The 18,633-nt window shown below is 43.4% G+C and overlaps 1 protein-coding gene across 6 annotated transcripts in view; it reads right to left on the reverse strand.

Annotated features, from left to right (window-relative positions):
- Dnajc6 (DnaJ heat shock protein family (Hsp40) member C6) overlaps window positions 1–18,633 on the reverse strand; it is a 160,662-nt gene that overhangs the window by 80,574 nt on the left and 61,455 nt on the right. The gene's annotated exons all lie outside the window — the stretch shown is intronic.

Here is an 18,633-nt window from a genome sequence, read left to right on the forward strand (position 1 = left end):
TCTGGCAAGGTGGCTCAGTGGGTAAAGATTACCCAGGTAACCAAGCCTGAAAACCTACAACCTGAGTTCTACTCTCAGAACTGACACTACGGGAGGAGAGAACCAGTTCCTCAGAGGTGTCCTCTGACTTCCACATACATATCATCACACACACACAAATAGAATATAATTTTAAACATTTTTACAAAGAAACATCCCAAGGAGGGGCATACATGAGGTACAACAGAGAGCTAATACACCATTTGTCAATCTGGTCTTATTCCATTTGATCTACGATCACACTCTGCAAACAGATATGACCTTTCAACTTGGGTTCATGAACTATTTAGACAACACCTCCTGTTCAAGTTATGATTGAAAGGGTCTAATTGTTGTGGGTACACAAGAAAGCTTTTTGAAGTGTTAGGAAGCAATTCTGAGTTATCTGGCATCGAAGTAAGTGGGCAGTGACCTCAGGCTCCCTTAATAAATACATAGCAGTTTCCTCACATTCCCGATTAGTGACCTTGGGAAGTTACTTCATCTCTCCGGGAAATTTGCTCTGTAGTTGAGGACTAAAAATGGCAACTACCCTTAAGGATTCCCCTAAAAACTACATAACGCACCATAAGTATCAAACAAACCCCAGCAAATAAATAGTAAGCCCCAATTAAATTACAAGCGTTCTTTTTTCTTTTCTTTTCTTTCTTTCTTTTTTTTTTTTTTTTTTTTTTTGGTTTTTACAAGACAGGATTTCTCTGTATTGTTTTGGAGGCTATCGGTCCAGCCCAGCCTCAAACTCACAGAGATCCACCTGCCTCTGCCTCCCGAGTGCTGTGATTAAAGGCGTGCGCCACCACCGCCCGGCTAATTACAAGCATTCTTAACACTGCAACCTCCTCACAAATTATTCTGAGTTATTATCTTTTGTGGAATCCTGACAGTTTCAGAAAGACTGCTTTGCACTTTTTTATAACTACATAAGCTTGGGAATTGATTTCTTCTGTCAGCCAACCAGGGCCTGTGTTCCCAGAACTGACATAAAAAGGATACAGCAGAGACATCTCCGCCAACTCACATCCATTCTTGTCAGGTGGGTTCCTACAATAAAAGACTACATTACCCAGGCTCCCCTTTGGTTTGCTTTGGCCATCCTGATCACATTTTGACCAATGGAATGTGAGCTTTCTATTTGCAAGCTGTTTCTAAGTGAGAGGAGATGTACCATCCCATTATGTCCTCACACTGGCTAAATAGCAAACACATTGACTGTCCATCCTAGATAAAGACGAGGAAAATAACAACCTCTGGGTCAAAAAGTGGCTACCCGTCCTGCTTCATAAGGTAGAGCATCTAGTCAGATCAGACATTTACATAACCAAAACAGAAACTTAACTTTTGTTCGGGCTGCAACTATGATGACTTTTGCTACATACAGTCAAACCTACAGCATGATAAATACAGTAGACAATGTGGAGAAGGGCAAGGCATGGGTGTCAGTTTAGATACTGCCTTGGCACCCAGTAGGAGCTCATAATACGTACGTGTGAATTTTCTGTAGGACTCCGGGCAATCAACCCAAATTTAGACAAATGAGGTCAGTTCCAAAGGCTGGAAAGTGACGACAGAATGGCTAGGGTGACGAAAGGTCAAGAAAACCCATGTCACAGGGAGGACCGGAGAGAAGGGAGGAGGTAAGCCAGGACGACATGATAAGGTTGCAGGTCACCCAAGGGTGGTAAGCTGAACAGGGTTCCTCTCTGCACTCAAATTTCCTCATCTGAGATAAATAGGTAAAACAAGGGGAGGGGTGGAATCCTTTTTAGCTATACTAGGAAGGATCAATAGATTCAGAGAAATTTGTTCAGCAAAGGCTAGAACACCAACTTGCATGGATACCACACTGAGAATGTGTAGGGGAGATTTCCACTACACATCAAAAGACAATGACCTTCTAAAAGTCGGCCAGGTCAGGAGCTGAATGTGGGTTCAGGCCCCCAGAGTGTTGAATATTAAAAGTCCAGTGGAATTAAGGCATCTCCAGAGAACTCAGCTCCTTTCTGCAAACGAGGCAGGGCAGTGGCTAGGGAATGGCATTCCTGAACTGTCGATTTCCTGGTTATGAGATCCTGAACAAAGGCTCATTTTTTTCAGTCTGAATTTCCTCATTTTAAAACTAGGGATAATAAAATATAACTCGAAATAAGAAGATAACACATGTAAAGCGCACCGCACAGTGATAGGTTCAGACCTACTCAAAGCATCCATCACCTTGGCTAACGGAGAAACAAAATGTGATTAACTCAAAAGGTAAGATTCGGGCATTCTGATAGATGTGTGAGCAGGTAGAGAGCTGGAATTTCTGGGCAAAGTCAGTAGTTGTAGCCAAAATAGGTCAGAGCCCAGCACAAACATGCTGTGGTGGAGGAAGACGAGGCAGGAAGGGTTAGAAATGTAGTTCAGTGGTGGAGTATTTGCCCAGCATGCTGGAGCCCTAGGTTCAATCCCTACTATGAGACAGACAGACAGACAGACAGACAGACAGACAGACACACACACACACACACACACACACACACACACACACACACACACACACCAGAGGGTCAGACAGGCAGGCAAGCAGACAGGCAGACAGAGGAAGATCAAAAACTACTCACATCAGGAAGAAAGGAGAGAGCTAGCAGCTTCAGGCACATGTGGGGGGTATGGGTGTGGACGCAAGTGCCTCATGTGCCATGGTGTACATGGTTAGAGGACAACCTGGGCTGTGGTCCTCACTCTCCACCTTGTTTGAGACAGTGTCTTGTGAGTTCAGCAATGCTAAACTTAGGTCCTCAAGCACTTTGTAAACTGAGCTGGGCCCAGTTCTGTGTTTTAACTATTAGCCATTACTAAACGAAGAATGTACTGCAATACAGAAGATATGGAGTATAAGCCGGGCACCTGACCTAGACTGAGAGGAGGAGTGGGGAGTAAACTCAGGCTGGGATGTCTCTGGGTAATGGCAGGCAACCATAGGCCTTCTTCCCACTTGAAAAATTTCCCATCCAAAGTGACCACTGAGATTTCTAATCCTTTTCCTACTCTTAAGATTCTAGAATTTTGGCTTCAGCTGAAAAGCTAGAATAAAGTAAGTGCCTGGTGCATTAGTATAAAAAATAATAAAATGAAGAATGCAGGGGGGGATGTGGATGTGGTTAGAAAGGAGCAAGTCAAGGTGTCTTGTGGTTGCGAAGGTGTTTAATATTGATTATGGTGCCAGACTTCGGAGTCTTCAGATGAGACATAATATTGGACCTCACACACACTCAAATCAAGTAAAACCTGGGGAATCTGGTGTCAAACAAACCAGTGTCGGTGACATACATGTGACATTACTCTACAGATTTGCAAAATACCACATTTGGGAGAAGTAGGAAAAGTTTTCAGGTATCACTCTGTGCTGTTCTGCAAAATAGCAAGTGAATGTGTAACTATTTCAATAAAAACTTCAGTTATGCAACTAACTATAGAAAAAACAGCTGCATATCATTTTGTAGTAGAAAATATAAATTCACTGTTGAGATTTAAGCAAAACACTTTTAAAAAGTTTCTCTTATCCAAATATGCTTTTGTAATATTTTGATCTACATTCTTCATTTTTTTAAAATAGGAGATATACCATTATAATAATTTTTTCATCTGTGTATATGTGTGTGGTTGAATTTAATGTATACAGTTTGTGTCTTCTTTATTCTATTTGGAGATATTATTAGTTACAACTTCCTTAAATAATTATTGTAATGTCTATTTAATAAGACTCTATGGGCATATCTTAATTTTCTTATTCTCCTGTTGGAGAAATGTTAGACTACAGTAAGATTTTCCTATTGTAAGTAATTCTGCAATGAATTACATGTAGCTGGTTTCCAACATAACTGGAATGAATGCTACCAAGCCCTACCTTGTTACAAGAGTTAGAACACAGTTTAAGAGAGCATCCGACTGAACAATTCCCCTAGAACAAGCTTGCGCCCACACACAAGCAATTCTGCAGTCATAGAAACCGCATGTCTGTTCTCACTGTAGGGAGAGCAGTAAGCAAATTCAAGCCTGAGCACCAACTTTACTTGGGGCTATAGTTGAGCTTGTGGAATCAAACGTGGAAGACAGAAATGAAGGAAGCAATAGGAAAAGCTACCTAAGACTTCGGAACCAGATAGGCAGGGTTCCTATTCCCACTTTCTAAGCTGGAGAAGCAATGTAACTATTTGAACCCTGTTTTCATCTCTATAAACAAATGAACCCATTACTAGGCCTTCAGTTAGTGCCCATCATCTAAGTGAACAGATGAACCCCTGGTGCATGCAAATGCCACTGTCCCTCCCACACACAGTGTTCGTTCTCCCCATCCCCTTCTCCCACTGGGAGCTCTTGCTTACATTTCAAAGTGCTCGTACCATCGTCAGGATACCTCCACCAAACCCCTTCATTATTTCTTGCCCGTATCATCTATCTGCCACTTGGTCATACCCACACAAGCATCTGTCTCAACTGTTTCTCAAAGGGGCAACTTGAGGGTTAGTTTGTTCCATTTTCAATTTTGAGGAGTGCCCTACCAACCACTGATACCCCAAGAGAGGTTCCTCACCCCTGCTACTCTGATTACAGCTACTTGGTAATAAATATACAAATACTACCTACAGCCCCACAGATCCCTTTCTCCTGGGACAGAAAGGTGATCAGGGAGGACTGGGTATAACACACAAACTGGGGATCTTTGGGGCAGATGTATGCACAGAGAAGCAAAGACCATCTACAGAAAGAACAGAAGGAAAACAAACGTGAGGAGAGAAGACAAACGCCACCAGGCACTGCCAGCAGGCACTCTGCTCCAGCCGTCAGGTCCACATGAGGCCAGACTCCATTCTCTCTGCCCCCGAGAATTCATCACAGCTTCTCTCCTTTGGTTTAGAATTAAGGCAACTGAAATTCTTGTTACTTGTACCCAAAGATGATCTACTAAAATATGGAAAAGACTCCATGGCTTTTTTTTCTTCTATCTTATCACTCTATCCCTTCCTCTTAAAATATTCTTTCCAACTTTATCAGAAATCTTCTCACTCAGTATTTCAACTGACCCCTCATAGCCTAGCCAGGATGGGCCCTGGCCGTCAAGTGCCTCTGAGAGCACGGTGTCTGAGCTTGACAACTGCTCACTAGCTATTCTTTGATTTGCCTTTTCCTGTAGGCCTCAGCTCCTTACTCTAATCCACTCAAAGCAAATCCACTACCTTACATGACCTAGCTCTTGTAGAAACAACAATGGGAAACGATGGAGACAGGGACTCAATATTTAGTCCATGCTGGCTCAAGAAAAACATCCTGCCCTGACATACTCACACTGGATGCCGCTTTCCCTTTCTCCTGCACAGGTCCCTGGGTTCAAAGGAAGTGGGTTAAAACTGTGTGATCAAACGGGATCCAATGCAGCCCCGGAATTTTACAGTCATGCACTAAATACTATTGAGGAGAGTGGGCCAGTCCTCCAAAAGCAGTCTCTAGCCTCACGCCTTTACATTAACCAGAGTCACTCTGTTTTCACATACGTTATACATGCAGAGGCTGAGTAAGGCTTTACTGAGGAAAAGAATCTATTACCTACCAAGCAGATTTGAAAACCCTAGAGAATCCACAAGACCTCAGAGCAGCAAGAGCAATGCGAGCTGCACTCATATACATTTGTTATTTTTATTTTAAAAGCTGGTAGGCCTGAGGGTCTGGCTTAGCGGTGAGCCCTTGCCTAGCATGAGTAAGGGGCTATGTTCTATCCTCAGCTCTGAACAAACCAACAAAAAAAGAACTTGACCTTGACCCCAGAGAGCCCAGATCCATGTACCAACTCCTAAGCCCTCCTGGGGCAGACAGCTTGGTTTTTTGTTTTGTTCTGTTTTTATATTTGTTTGTTTGTTTTGGTGCTGTTGTTTTGTTTATCGCTGCATAGTATTTGAGCTTTTATACTTAGTATTTGCCAAATGAATGAATTTGTGAGGGGAAAAGGGAAGTCCATCCTGAATCCCATAGACGCCATGAATGTGAAGCTACAAAATCACAGCTGCCTCCAAGAGACAGCCCAAGCCAAATGGACTTCAATCTTTGCTACCTCAGCTCGTTGCAAGGCAAGAGCCCATCTCCACCCTGCTCAAGTTCGCTTCCACCTCCTGATCAGTTAGCATTTCCCAGTTGTCTCACACAGGGTAAGGAATTCACTGGGTTCCTTTTCACCTGGACTTTCTGGCAATCTAAAGAGCAGTGTTGTCCCCTTTATGGAGCAGGAAGCAGAGGCACAGGTGTAAAAATCAGTCCTCCAAAGAACAGGACAAATGCAGGCCACAGTCACCAGGGAAAGCACAACTGTGCTTGCTTGTCTACCTTTTCTAAGCTATCTTCCATGAGCACACAAACTGGTGAAAATCCACACAAATGTATGCAAATTCCCTCAAGTCATACATGTACATATGTCTATTCTCTCATGTGTGACTTACTAACACAGTCACTAACAGTCATGAACAACAAAAGCAATTCCTGGACATACCAACAGATAGCAAAGACTAAGAAGCTTGGTAACACTCAACTCTAAGAGGGATACTGGAAGGCAAGCATCCGCGTTAGTGGCACCAGACTCTCAGCAACACGACAGGCCTATGGGTGTGCCTGCCTGGATTCTTCTGGTTTTCAATTCCAGTTCTAAGAATCGCCACAGCTACAATCTATAGAGGAAAGTGATATGCAGTTCCAAGGATCCCATTATAGATTGTATATATGTATTCAAATGTCATGCTCTACCCCATACATACATATGATAATTGTGTGTAAATTTAAAACATCTTTAAGCATGTCTGCCCCAAGACACTTGCTGCCTTCCCATAGAGATCAGAGTAGTCACTAGAGAAAACAGGGTACATCCTTAGGGACTAATGTGGAGAATAAAAAATGAACTGGTAGCAACACATGTGGATCCCAGTACACACACACGGGTGAATAGACTTTTGCACACACATGAACATAAGGGAATCTGCATGTGTTTGTGGGCTTGCACACTTTTGTAAATGCATGGAATTTTTTCTAAGTGAATGTAGAAACCAGTGATATTGTGGTGGGGGCAGGGAAGGAAATAGGATTTATTTCCATTTTTACATAATTTTCTGGATTGTTTTTAATTTCCTTTCCATGAACATGCATATATCATATTATAAACCAAACCAGGCTTGTGGGGGCTGTGGGAGGGAGTTGTGTGTCAAAAGGCTCAGTGCCTGTGCAACAGAGTACGGTGTAAAGACAAAGCCAGATATGAAACAGCGTGTGTCTGTTATGACTGCCCACAAAACAAGACAATGTGTGAAGTCCCCAGCCTCTGAGTGCCTGTAACAGGCATAATGGAGACCGCACTCTCTTGGCACATTCAGAGACAAAGCCAGGCTCCTATCTTGCTTGGGGGCTTCAGTGGCTCCATTTTAAAAGACGAGGATATACAGTGAATATTCAGCTATACTTTCTGGAAAGCTTACCAATTTCCCTGGCTGTTAAAACCCAATTTTCTATTCCTCTAGCTGATAGATCATAGCCACAGGGTGCCCAGGATCTTGACTCTCCTTGGCAGACCTCTGTCACAGCTCATTATGTCTTAGGACCTGGGTTTCTTCCTCTTACGTTGTGTCCACACCACTGGCTCCTGGCTCCATTTCCCCACTGTAAGCATTGAATGTGACAGGGCACAAACTTGGTGCTGATGATGGTGGAGATCCTGCTAATGAGGGCAGCTATACACATAGTGGGGAAGGGAACTGTCTGGGACATCTCTCTGTTACCCACTCGATTTTGCAATAAGTACAAAACTGCCCTAAAACAAGTCAGCCTTAAAGTTTATGCCTGTGCATGGAGGAGAGCAATGGATGAAGATAAAATAAGGGCAAAGGATAATGGCATTTATGTATAAAGATGCCACAATACCATTTCTTTATAAGCTAAGCTAAACAATTCTAACCCTAAAGGCAGATATTACAGCACATGCCTCTGATCCTAGAATTCAGGGGGCTGAGGCAATAGGATCATAAGTCTAGCCTGGGCTACACCCTGACTCAAAAAAAAATTAATTAACTCTGACCTTTAATGTGAATTTGTATAAGTAACCAGCTATCTGTAAAACCACAAGTTTTTTAACCAATCAGCCAACACACCCAGGGCCTCATCTGCCAGCATCTCCCCCTAGCTCACCAAGTGTCAGCTTTTCTGCCACATAGCCCTTTCTGAAAGCTGTGCTGACCTCACTATCATGCACTCACTCTCATAGAGTACAGTCACAAGCCACATACTGGAACTCTGGGTAGCAACAAGCCAATTCTATGACAGTAGTCCCAAAAAATTATGTCACCTTGTGCCCATCTTAGTTTGGGCAAGCATACTATAATACTCAACAGTCATGAATCTGCCTAACAATGCACACTTGAAGCACAGTGCAGACACTGAGCCCCCTGCCTGCTAGTGTTCTTCCTGTCTGCCTCTTTATCAGTTAGTTCAAAGTTTACCTGTCTCCTCAGAATCGGCCTTTCTCACCCACCTCAGTGAAACCGGCCTTCCCTCCTCCCAAAACTGAGTTCATCCTGAGCACCCCACATAGCCATTCATCCAGTCACAGGGAAACCCATAAAGCCAGGTCTTATCTGTCTCAACCTCTTCCACATCTCTAGCTCCTCCATGGCAAATGGGAAGCCAAGAGATGCCTATGGCTGAGCAAATACGGAAGTACAGGTAAACATTCCCACGTTTACCTCACCAGTGAAACACGGGGACAGTCTGAGATTCCTCAGTTGAATGACTTGTTCAAGGTGGTTGCTTGTAAATGACAAAGCCAGATCTTGAATTTGGAGTATCTGACTCATAACACGCTGGTGTGTCCCACCCTGTGTACACAACACACACACACACACACACACACACATACACACACACACACACACACACACACACACAGCATCCACAAATCTGGACTTCAAGAGATCTGAAAATACAGAAAATCCAGGCTCGGCCAAAAGGAAAGAGAAGACAAAGGTCTATTTTCTTGCAAAAATGAGGTAAGGGAAGGGAGGAAAAACGGGGAGCTGTAATCTTGCATGCCTTGCCTGAAATGAGTAAGTACATTCTTTCCTTTCCTCTGATTGAACACACCAACCTCTGGGACACTTATGAAATTGTTCTTCACCGGGTCGTAGTGTGGAACACTTTGCTAATTGACATGAGTGAAAATGTAGGGAGGTTAGATGCAATTACCCAAACTGGAAAGTGATGCTCATGTTCACACATATCGGGCCACAAGCAGCAGCAGTCTGGGGGCTAAGTCTCACACACACACACACACACACACACACACACACACACACACACACACACACGCGTGCGCGCGCCAAGACTGCAGCCATCCACATACCATCTTGTTCAGCAAGTCTCCCAAACACACTGACTCACTCACTGGGAGGAAGGGAGGAGACACGGATAGGAGAAGGGGAGGGGAGGAGAAAGGAAGCTGAAGAGAAGTAGAGACACAGAGAGAGAGAGGGATGAGGAAGCCAAAGGTGGAGGGGATGGAGAAAGTAGAAGAAAAAAACAGAGGAGAGGACTGTAGAATGTGGAGAGACAGAAAGAAGAATTTGAGGAAAAACAGCTGCCTGACTAAGATTTTGCCACAAAGTTCCAGTAGCCCAATACTGATTGGTGCAGGGAGTCCTTGACAATCTCTAGGTCAGGGTCTGTTTCCACAGAGACCAAGAATCCTTATTCTCAGTAACCATCGTCCATGTTTCTCTGGTGTTTGACCTTTCTTGCTGTGACTCCATCACCAAGCAAGGAAGCAGAGCCCCATGCTCACCTACCGAGAGCAAAGGAGGGACAGTCAGCTGCCCTGCACCTGCCCGGCTTCAGCTAGTGCCACAAAACTCAATTCTGGCATCTCCACCTACCAGCCCTGGGCCCAGGGCTACTCATTTAGTAAGCAGGGTGAGCAGAACTGTATTGGAAACAAGCATAACCTTGGAGACTGTCAAGTGGCAGTTCAGATGAGCCTAAGGGACTGGACAGTCAAGCCAGGGCAGTGCCAGCTGGCGAAGGAATAAGAGACAGAACCTAGAGTCATAGCACAGGAGAAAGGGTGCTGATGACCAGATTGCTCGGGAGTGTGAGGGCTCGGGAAGGCAGCAATTCCAGCTGGCCTGGCAGCAGGAAACATGGCGGCCTCTGGTCTGGTAGTGTTCCTTTCCTGTCCGCCTATTGATTTCTGCTTCAGCTGTCACCTTTGACTGTGGCCCTGGCTAATCCTCCTATTAAACAGTGAATCTTTCTTTGGCATTTTTCAGGCTAGTCTACTATTACACTGCATATTCCCCTCCCAATTCTTTTTTTTTTTTTTTTTTTTTTTTTTTGGTTTTTCGAGGCAGGGTTTCTCTGTATTGTTTTGGAGGCTGTCCTGGAACTAGTTCTGTAGACCAGGATGGTCTCCAACTCACAGAGATCCTCCTGCCTCTGCCTCCCAAGTGCTGGGATTAAAGGCGTGTGCCACCAACGCCCGGCTTCCCCTCTCAATTCTAATGTGCACTTCTTACCCAGAGTCAGGAGGCAGCTTCATGTGCACCAAGCACTCCTGTCAGCTCCCAGGTGCTGCAAAGCACCAACAGTCATTTTCTGCATGTGCAACCCTAACTCCACTCTGGCAGTAAGTAGTCTGATTATGTTCTTGGCAGTGGCCTTCATATTGTTAATACTACAGACAGTTGGATTTTCATTTAGTTTCTATCTCTAATGCCTTTTAAAATTATATCTGGATGATTTATTGAAATGAGATATTTTAGATCTAGATTATAGCCTGTGATATAGAGCGATTAGAGGCAGGAGAATGTGCCAGATCCCTTGGCACAAGTTATGAAATTTCCTAATTCCTTGGACCATGAATTTCGTACTCCACAGAGACTGATTTCCACCAACAAATTCTCCAGGGAGGTCTTGGAAAGAATGTTTTCACACAAAACAGTGGGCATTTGGTTTCTACCTAACTTAAAAATCTTGCAGCAAAGAAACACATGATCTTATCTCCAGGATTCTTTTACTTACTTTAAAGTCACAGTGTCCCCCTCGCCCCCCCAAAAAACAAAGGAAAGAAGGAAGAAAGAAAAGGAGGGGAGGGAAAGAGGAAGGAAGAGAGGGAGAGGAGGGAGGGAGGGAGAAGGAAGGAAGGAAGGAAGGAAGGAAGGAAGGAAGGAAGGAAGGAAGGAAGGAAGGAAGGAAGGAAAGAAGGAAGGCAAGCAGCTGTGGAGATTGTAAAACAATAAGTTCGGATGGCCAATGGTGATATCCGGAACTTCTAATAGAAAACGTGAAAATGGCCAAGACTTAAGTCTGTGCTAACGATTAAGAAAAATTCAAGTCTGTGGATAAAATCCACCTCTGGTTAAGAAAGACAGTGAAAAAGGAATGGGGCAATAAAAAGAAGGGGGAGGAAAGCAGGAAGCAGGGAGAGAGGATGTGGGTAAGAGGATAGAGAGAGGGTGGGAGAGACAGAGGGTACTTGGGGTTACTATTTTTCTGTTTTTTAAAAATGCCACATTGTAGCCGGGCGTTGGTGGCGCACGCCTTTAATCCCAGCACTCGGGAAGCAGAGGCAGGCGGATCTCTGTGAGTTCAAGACCAGTCTGGACTACCAAGCGAGTTCCAGGACAGCCTCCAAAGCCACAGAGAAACCCTGTCTCGAAAAACCAAAAAAAAAAAAAAAAAAAAAAAAAGCCACCTTGCCAGGAGCTGGTGACACGCCAAACAGGCAGATCTTCGGTGAATTGGAGGCCAGCCTGGTCTACAGAGCAAGTTGCAAGAGAAACACTGTCTCAAAATAAATAAATAAATAAATAAACAGACAAACAAACAAAAAGCCACCTTTAGGGTAAGTCAAACAATAGGCTGCAATTTTTTGGTCAAGAAAGCAGTCTTGGGATAAACTGTTTACTTGCATTTCTGCAATAAGAGGCTCTTGAGAGTCTGGGTGCATATTAACCATCTTCCCCCTCTGGAACTCTTGCACATAAAAAATGTTCATTACTGAATTGATTGAGTTTTCTGCCACAATTTCATTTAAGCCTGGCCTCATTTCTGATCAAATCTAGCCGTATACTTATTTTTAGGTTTGGCTGGGCACTTTCCATTATAAATGCCCTTTTTAAAAATTCAGAATCTGTTCTTGCTTTCTTTTATTCAACAAGTATTTGTTCAGGCTGCTAATAAATGCCAAGCAGTGAAAAGAGCACAAAGGTGACTAAGACTAAGCCTCTCTCTGCACTTTATCTACAGCCCGACAGGAGACACACCAGGCAGGCGATCAGAGCGATGAGAGCCAGGCTGATGAGGAGCATGGATCATGATCACCGCAGGCTGCCACTGGACAAAGAGCAACCAAAGAGTGGGAGTGACGCTGGAAAGGAGCATCCAGATGGCTCTGGGATGGAGGGGCAAATGTTTGCAAAAGCTCAGAACAGGAGGGAGGCATCCCCCTGTCAGGGCCAACAGCAAGTGCTGCGGGGCTGGTGTTCAAAGGCCCCACGCTGGGCTGCTGGTGTCCAGTTCACAAGATCCTGGCCTTCATCCCAAGAGAACTAGGGATCCATTTTCCTTGGCAAGACATTATTCCATAAATTTTAGGAGCCTGCACCAACTACTACATTATCCCCAAAATGCCATCTCAAAGCTTCATCAGCCTTATTCCACGCTGCTTCGGCTCTGTCTCCCTCGTTCCTGCATTTTAAAAATTCTTTATGCCATATGTAAATGAGGATGACATATCTGTCATGTTGGGGGAGATCCAAAACGAAAAACAACTACATTCATTCCCGTTCCTTCAATCAGTCTTATTCCACCTTGCCTCGGAGAAAGAGGCAGACAAAGAGAACTCACTGCAAGTCTTGCTTTGCAATTTGAAGGGCATTGCTCTACAGTGTTCTGCTCCCTAAAAGAATAAGAGAAGCCTAGGTAGCCAGAGACAACTAGCTTAACCCCTCTGCACCTCAGTTACTTCAAACGCAGGAAGGAGGTAACCACTGTTCTCTCCCTTAAGCAGTTTTTTTTAACTGCATTTTTTCCCACTAGCTATTTTGTCAGCACACAAAGAAATGGCTTTCTCGGTGACATTTCCATACATTCGGATTATACTTCGTTCTTATTTCTCCATCCACTTCCCTGCCCCCAGCCTCTCTCCCCATCTTACCAGTTCCCCTCACCCTGCCCCACGTAGTTCCCTCATCTGGCTTCACAGATACATTAGCCATTAGCCTCTCTTATTACCCCATCACCCATCCCTTTAAACATTTTTCCCCACCACGGTCCACCTTTCCCTTCCATGTCTACATTCATAGAAGAAAAACATGCAGTTTGCCTGAAACTGACTCTTTTTTTTTTCAACAAAATGATCTTCTGTTCCACCTGTTAAATTGTAATAAATCTCTCTGTAAAACTAACAGCAAACTTTATTCTCCTTTCCAACTAAATAATATTACATTTTACACGCAGTTGTTCATCTGTTTATAGACAAGGTTGGTAAAGTGCTTGCTTTACAAGCATAAGAACTTGAATTCAAATCCCCAAAAACCACTAAAAATAACCTGGCAGGATGGCACATGGGCTGGCAAGGTTTGTAAAGTCACTTACTGGCCTGGAACTCGACTAAGCTTTTAATAGTTATTTGGTCAGCAAACAGAGAAGTGAATTTCACTGTGACATTTCCATGCCTGTATATTCTATTTTGTTCCTATTCTCATCTCCATTGCCCTGCCCCGTGACTCCTCTCCTTGTCTTTGTATTCCTTTACTGCCCCCCTCTCTCCAGATAGTTCCCGGGAACACAGCAAGACCCAGGGCAGTGAAAGATCCTGCTGCAAAAAGCGGAAGGCATCTGAGGAATGCCATCCAAGGTCGTTCTCTGACCACAACACAAACGTGCACACATGTATACACTTGCATCCATCCATCCATATCCAAAACACTAGTGCAGCAGTAACATGCCTGTGCAAACATCTCTGTGACCAGTTGGTTTATAGTCCTTCAAGTCTATACCCAGGAGTGGTATATCTGGGTCACACGGTAGTTTTGCTGTTAGCTTTTGAGAAACCTTCACACTGATGTCCAGTTTACATTCCTACCAGGAAGTTAAAGGGCTTTCTCTTTCTCCACATTATTGGTAGCATATTTCTCCCTTATATAATTCTTATGATGATTAAGAAATACCCCCTGTACAGTATTTAGCATGATTCTTGGATCATATCCATTTTATTATTAAGCATTATTGAATAGTGTAAAACACACATATAACTGGAAGAAAATTTTAATCTGCATTTATTTCAATGTTTATGTTCTGTATAGATGTGTATATAATATTATATTTTATGCAAACATACATTATATGCTGAATGTCCCTTCAGAAACTTCTAATTTTAATTTGTGTGTGTGTGTGTGTGTGTGTGTATGTGTGTGTGTGTGTGTGCACGCACACCACAGCATGCATGTTGAAGTCACAGGACAACCTTGAGGAACTGGTTCTCTCTTTCTACCTTGTTTCTGCCACATTGCATACTCTAGGCCACCTGGCCTGCTGCCCATCTCCCTGTAAGAGTGCAGTGATTACAGATGTGTGCTACCAAATCTGGTCTTTTTACATTGGTCCTGGAGATTAAACTCAGCTCATCAGGCTTGTGTGGCAAGAACTCTTACCCACTGAGCTGTCTCACTAGGCTCCCCAGAAACAACCAATAGGGGTTATCTCTGACGCAAGAGCCTAAGGAACCAGAGATGAAAGGTTACTTTCCATTTTTCATTTTGTTCCTTTCTGTAATCATTAATTCTTTTTACCCAAGAGTGCCAGAACCTTTTATAATAAATATGAGGGGAAATTTCTGTTATAGAAAATCAAAACTATGAATTATTCTCCATCTTAGAGTAATAATATGAGAATGCCTAGAAATTAAATGGGAAATAAAAAGATGAAGAAGGTAGTTTTGATGGGGGATGTCCTTCTATATATATGTTTCTCTTACTGGTTAATGAATAAAACACTGTTCAGTCAATGTTGCAAGAAGATAGGTGGGACTAGGAGACAAGGAGAATTCTGGGAAAGGTAAGCAGGAGAGTCCACCAGGAGTCACCATGTAGCTAGCCAAAGGAGTAACAGGTCTGGACTCTTCTCCAGTAAGACCATGTGGAAATGCTTAGGTTAATAGAAATGGGTTAACAATTAAGACAGAGCTAGCCAATAAGAAGCCCTAGTCATTGGTCAACAATTTTATAATAATATAGTGTCTGTGTGTTCACTTGGGGCTGAAACAGCTGAGGGACTTGGCAGGACAAGAAAACTCCACAATAGTTTGGCCCAGAAATGAGACCAGGTCAAGAAAAGTTTCTATGCTCCAACTGGCAAAAGTCACTACGTTAAAGAGGGGTTGAATGTGTTTTGGATATAAAGAACAGAAAGGTTACTTTGACCCCAACACAGAAAGGACTCTGTTGATGACAGCAGTCCAAAGACATCACCTCTGAAGGCAGTGCTTTTCATGGGGCTACAGGACTGTGCTGGGAAAGGTTAGTTAGCTCCTTGAGAGCCTGTTTGGTGGTTCCACCAGGAACATGCAGTTGCTTATACATCCTTGACCTTGACAAAGATGGGTTCTCCTCTATCAGGAAACCCATCCTCTTAGCTGAGCATGTCACTTAGGGAAGGATGTACATGGAGAGGTGAAAGGGAGGATGTGGACACTGCCTAGACGGTCAGATTCGGACCAATCAACCATGGCCATCAGGTTGGTGAAAGATGTCACAGCCACATTGCCCTCACATCCAAAGTTTAGTTCCTAGGATTCTCCTTCCAAGTCTAAGAGGTCTGGCAGTCCTCAGCATTGGATATTTGAACATATTTTTCTCCTTACCTACCCCAAAAGTAGTGGACACTTAGCCACAAATCAAACAAGTTACAGAGATAAAATTTGGCTCAAAACTATAAAATCTTTCGATGGAATTCAGCAGGAAAGGGTTGTTACATGCCCACTTATTTCTGCGAAGCATAAAGTTACCCAAATATATATTTCACCACACTAAAACACAGTTCAAAATGTGAATACTACATCTAAACACTCTTAACATTGTTTTTACCAAAGATAGTTTTTATTTCCAAACAGATTCTCATACTCAATTTGAAAAGTATGTTAGTCACTTTTTGTCACTGTGACAAAATGCCTGGTACAAACAACTTAAAAGAACAAAAAGTTTATTTGGATTCATGGTCTCAGAGATTTTGAGTCTTTCCTGGCAGGGAGAATCAATGGAGTAGAGCCCCATTACACATGGCAACTAGGAAGCAGAGAGAAGGAAAGGACTGGACCAGTTAACACTACCAAGGCGCAGCTGTGACCCACTTCCTCCAACATGTTGTATCCCCCTGAAGTTGCCCCCCAACCCTCCCACAACAACACCAAGTGTCGAGCACATGAGTCTGAGATAAACATTTCATACTCATCATAAAACTTCATTGTCCTATTCTTTTCGATTTCATTAATATATCCCAGATTTAAGTGGACCATCTTTTATGGCCTATCAGTATAAACTTAACAAGTTAGCCTTAATTGGTTCAATTTAAGGAGTTTGACTTTTGTGTGCTTTATGTATTCAACCCCCTACCCCGAAGGCAGAACATACACAAGAGAGAGATGAAATTTCTCAAGTAGTGTACTGGGATAGTTCCAGTACCTGGGCCGTGACAGGATGACTTTTGAAAGCCAGCCCTTTCTAGACAACAGTCTGAAGGAAGTGAAAACCCTCCCCTCCCCACACACACCAGCCAAAGCAGAGAGTTCTCTAAGATACATCTGGCTAGGAAACTGCTCTGGACTCGACAGTCCAGAAACTGTCTGGCTGCCCCTAGGTAACTCCTTTTCACTAGACATCTCCAACATCCTCCTCCTCCTCCTCCTCCTCCTCCTCCTCCTCCTCCTCCTCCTCCCCCTCCTCATGCCAGAATTAGGGAGCACAGAGTCAGCAGAGTAAGGGAAATTTGCAACTTCAGCCTCCTGCACACTGCTTTGAGTCTCAGCTAAAGCTCCATGCTAAGAATGCCTCCTTCTGTGAGTGAGGAATGGGTTTAAAACCCAGGGTTTCCAGCTAGAAACAATAGTTCTGAGGCTCCATCCCCCAGTCTCAGGGTACACGGGCACAAGTTGCTACATTATTATTTCATAGCATCCTAGAAAATGAAATAAACTAAGTGTCCAGCAGCTCTATATAAATTGTCACATATGTCTAAGGCACTGTTGAGATTAAGCTTTCCATTTTCTACAGCAATATCTACATATTGTCAAATTCGAAACATTCCTGCTCAAACAAAGCCCCACGAACCTCCTATCCAGACCACCACATCCTACACAATCAGCTGGATAAATGGGCAGATGACTATCACATTAGAAATGATCTATGAGTTTAATTAAATATCTTAACACATGGATATCTTTACACAGCTTGGGCCACGCTTTGAACCTCTTAGAAGAAAGACTCTAATTAGGCGAGGCATACAGTTGCACTGGGAAACAAATCCCTCATTATCACTCTAAACTATGTTCTCAACTGAAAATATGCATCAAGGCTTCAGTTGTACCAGCTCGCTACAGCCCAGTCACAGCATTCCTCTAAACAGATGCAGGAGGGAACAGGCATTCAGGATAGTAGGGAGCAGCCAGGAGGAATGCGGTGCTTGAAGGAGCACTAGTTTGTTGAAGTTGAAGAACCAACTCCTGGCAACAGAACTGTAGAGATAAGTGTATCTTCCTTCCCACCTCCACAGTTTAACAAGGCAATGCATTGTTCTCACCACCTACTGAAAACCTGATTTAGTGAAGAAGAAGAAGAAAAAAAAAAAAACAGTCCTCAAAACTCTAGGCCCTAACTAGGCCTTCTGTGTCAGAATGACCATCCCTACCAAATGACAACCCACCAGAGACCCAAAAGACTGTATTCTCAACTGAATTCTCCCACAAAGTTTAGTCTTGTGTTTGGACACCACTGGACCCAGGAAATATATTTTTCTATAAAAGTATGTTTTTCCCTATAATGTAACATGTTTCAAAAAACAAATTCCCATTCCTAAAATGATTGCTGTGGGAAAAAGGAAATGCATGGACTCGTTTTTCCTTTCCCTGATGTGGAGCTTCTCTGCACTCACTTGGAAATGTGCTCATTTCAATTATTTCCCAAAATTACTCTGATTTGAAGGAAGGCCATGGCCAGTCAAAAGATGACTAACATCAATGTAGAAAAGTATAGCTCAAGCAGCCGAACACAGCATCGCTCCCCAAACCCAGAAAGCAGCAGTCCAGTAGGAACAATGACGGTCCTATGTAAGTCTCAGAGACCCTCCCACCAACACCCTCTTCAATTTAAACCAGAGCTTAATTAGTAAACTCCCTTTCAGACAAGCATGTCTGAACATCTGTGAATAGTATTTCATGTCACTTTCGGGAAGACAGAAATAAGAAATGGCACCCCAAAGAGAGACATTACACAATCAAAATCTTCAAGCCATTGTTTGTAAAGTGAAGGAATAAAATCCAAC

This window comes from Mesocricetus auratus, unplaced genomic scaffold, assembly GCF_017639785.1.
Source record: "Mesocricetus auratus isolate SY011 unplaced genomic scaffold, BCM_Maur_2.0 Super-Scaffold_100014, whole genome shotgun sequence".
NCBI classification, from domain to species: Eukaryota; Metazoa; Chordata; class Mammalia; order Rodentia; family Cricetidae; genus Mesocricetus; species Mesocricetus auratus.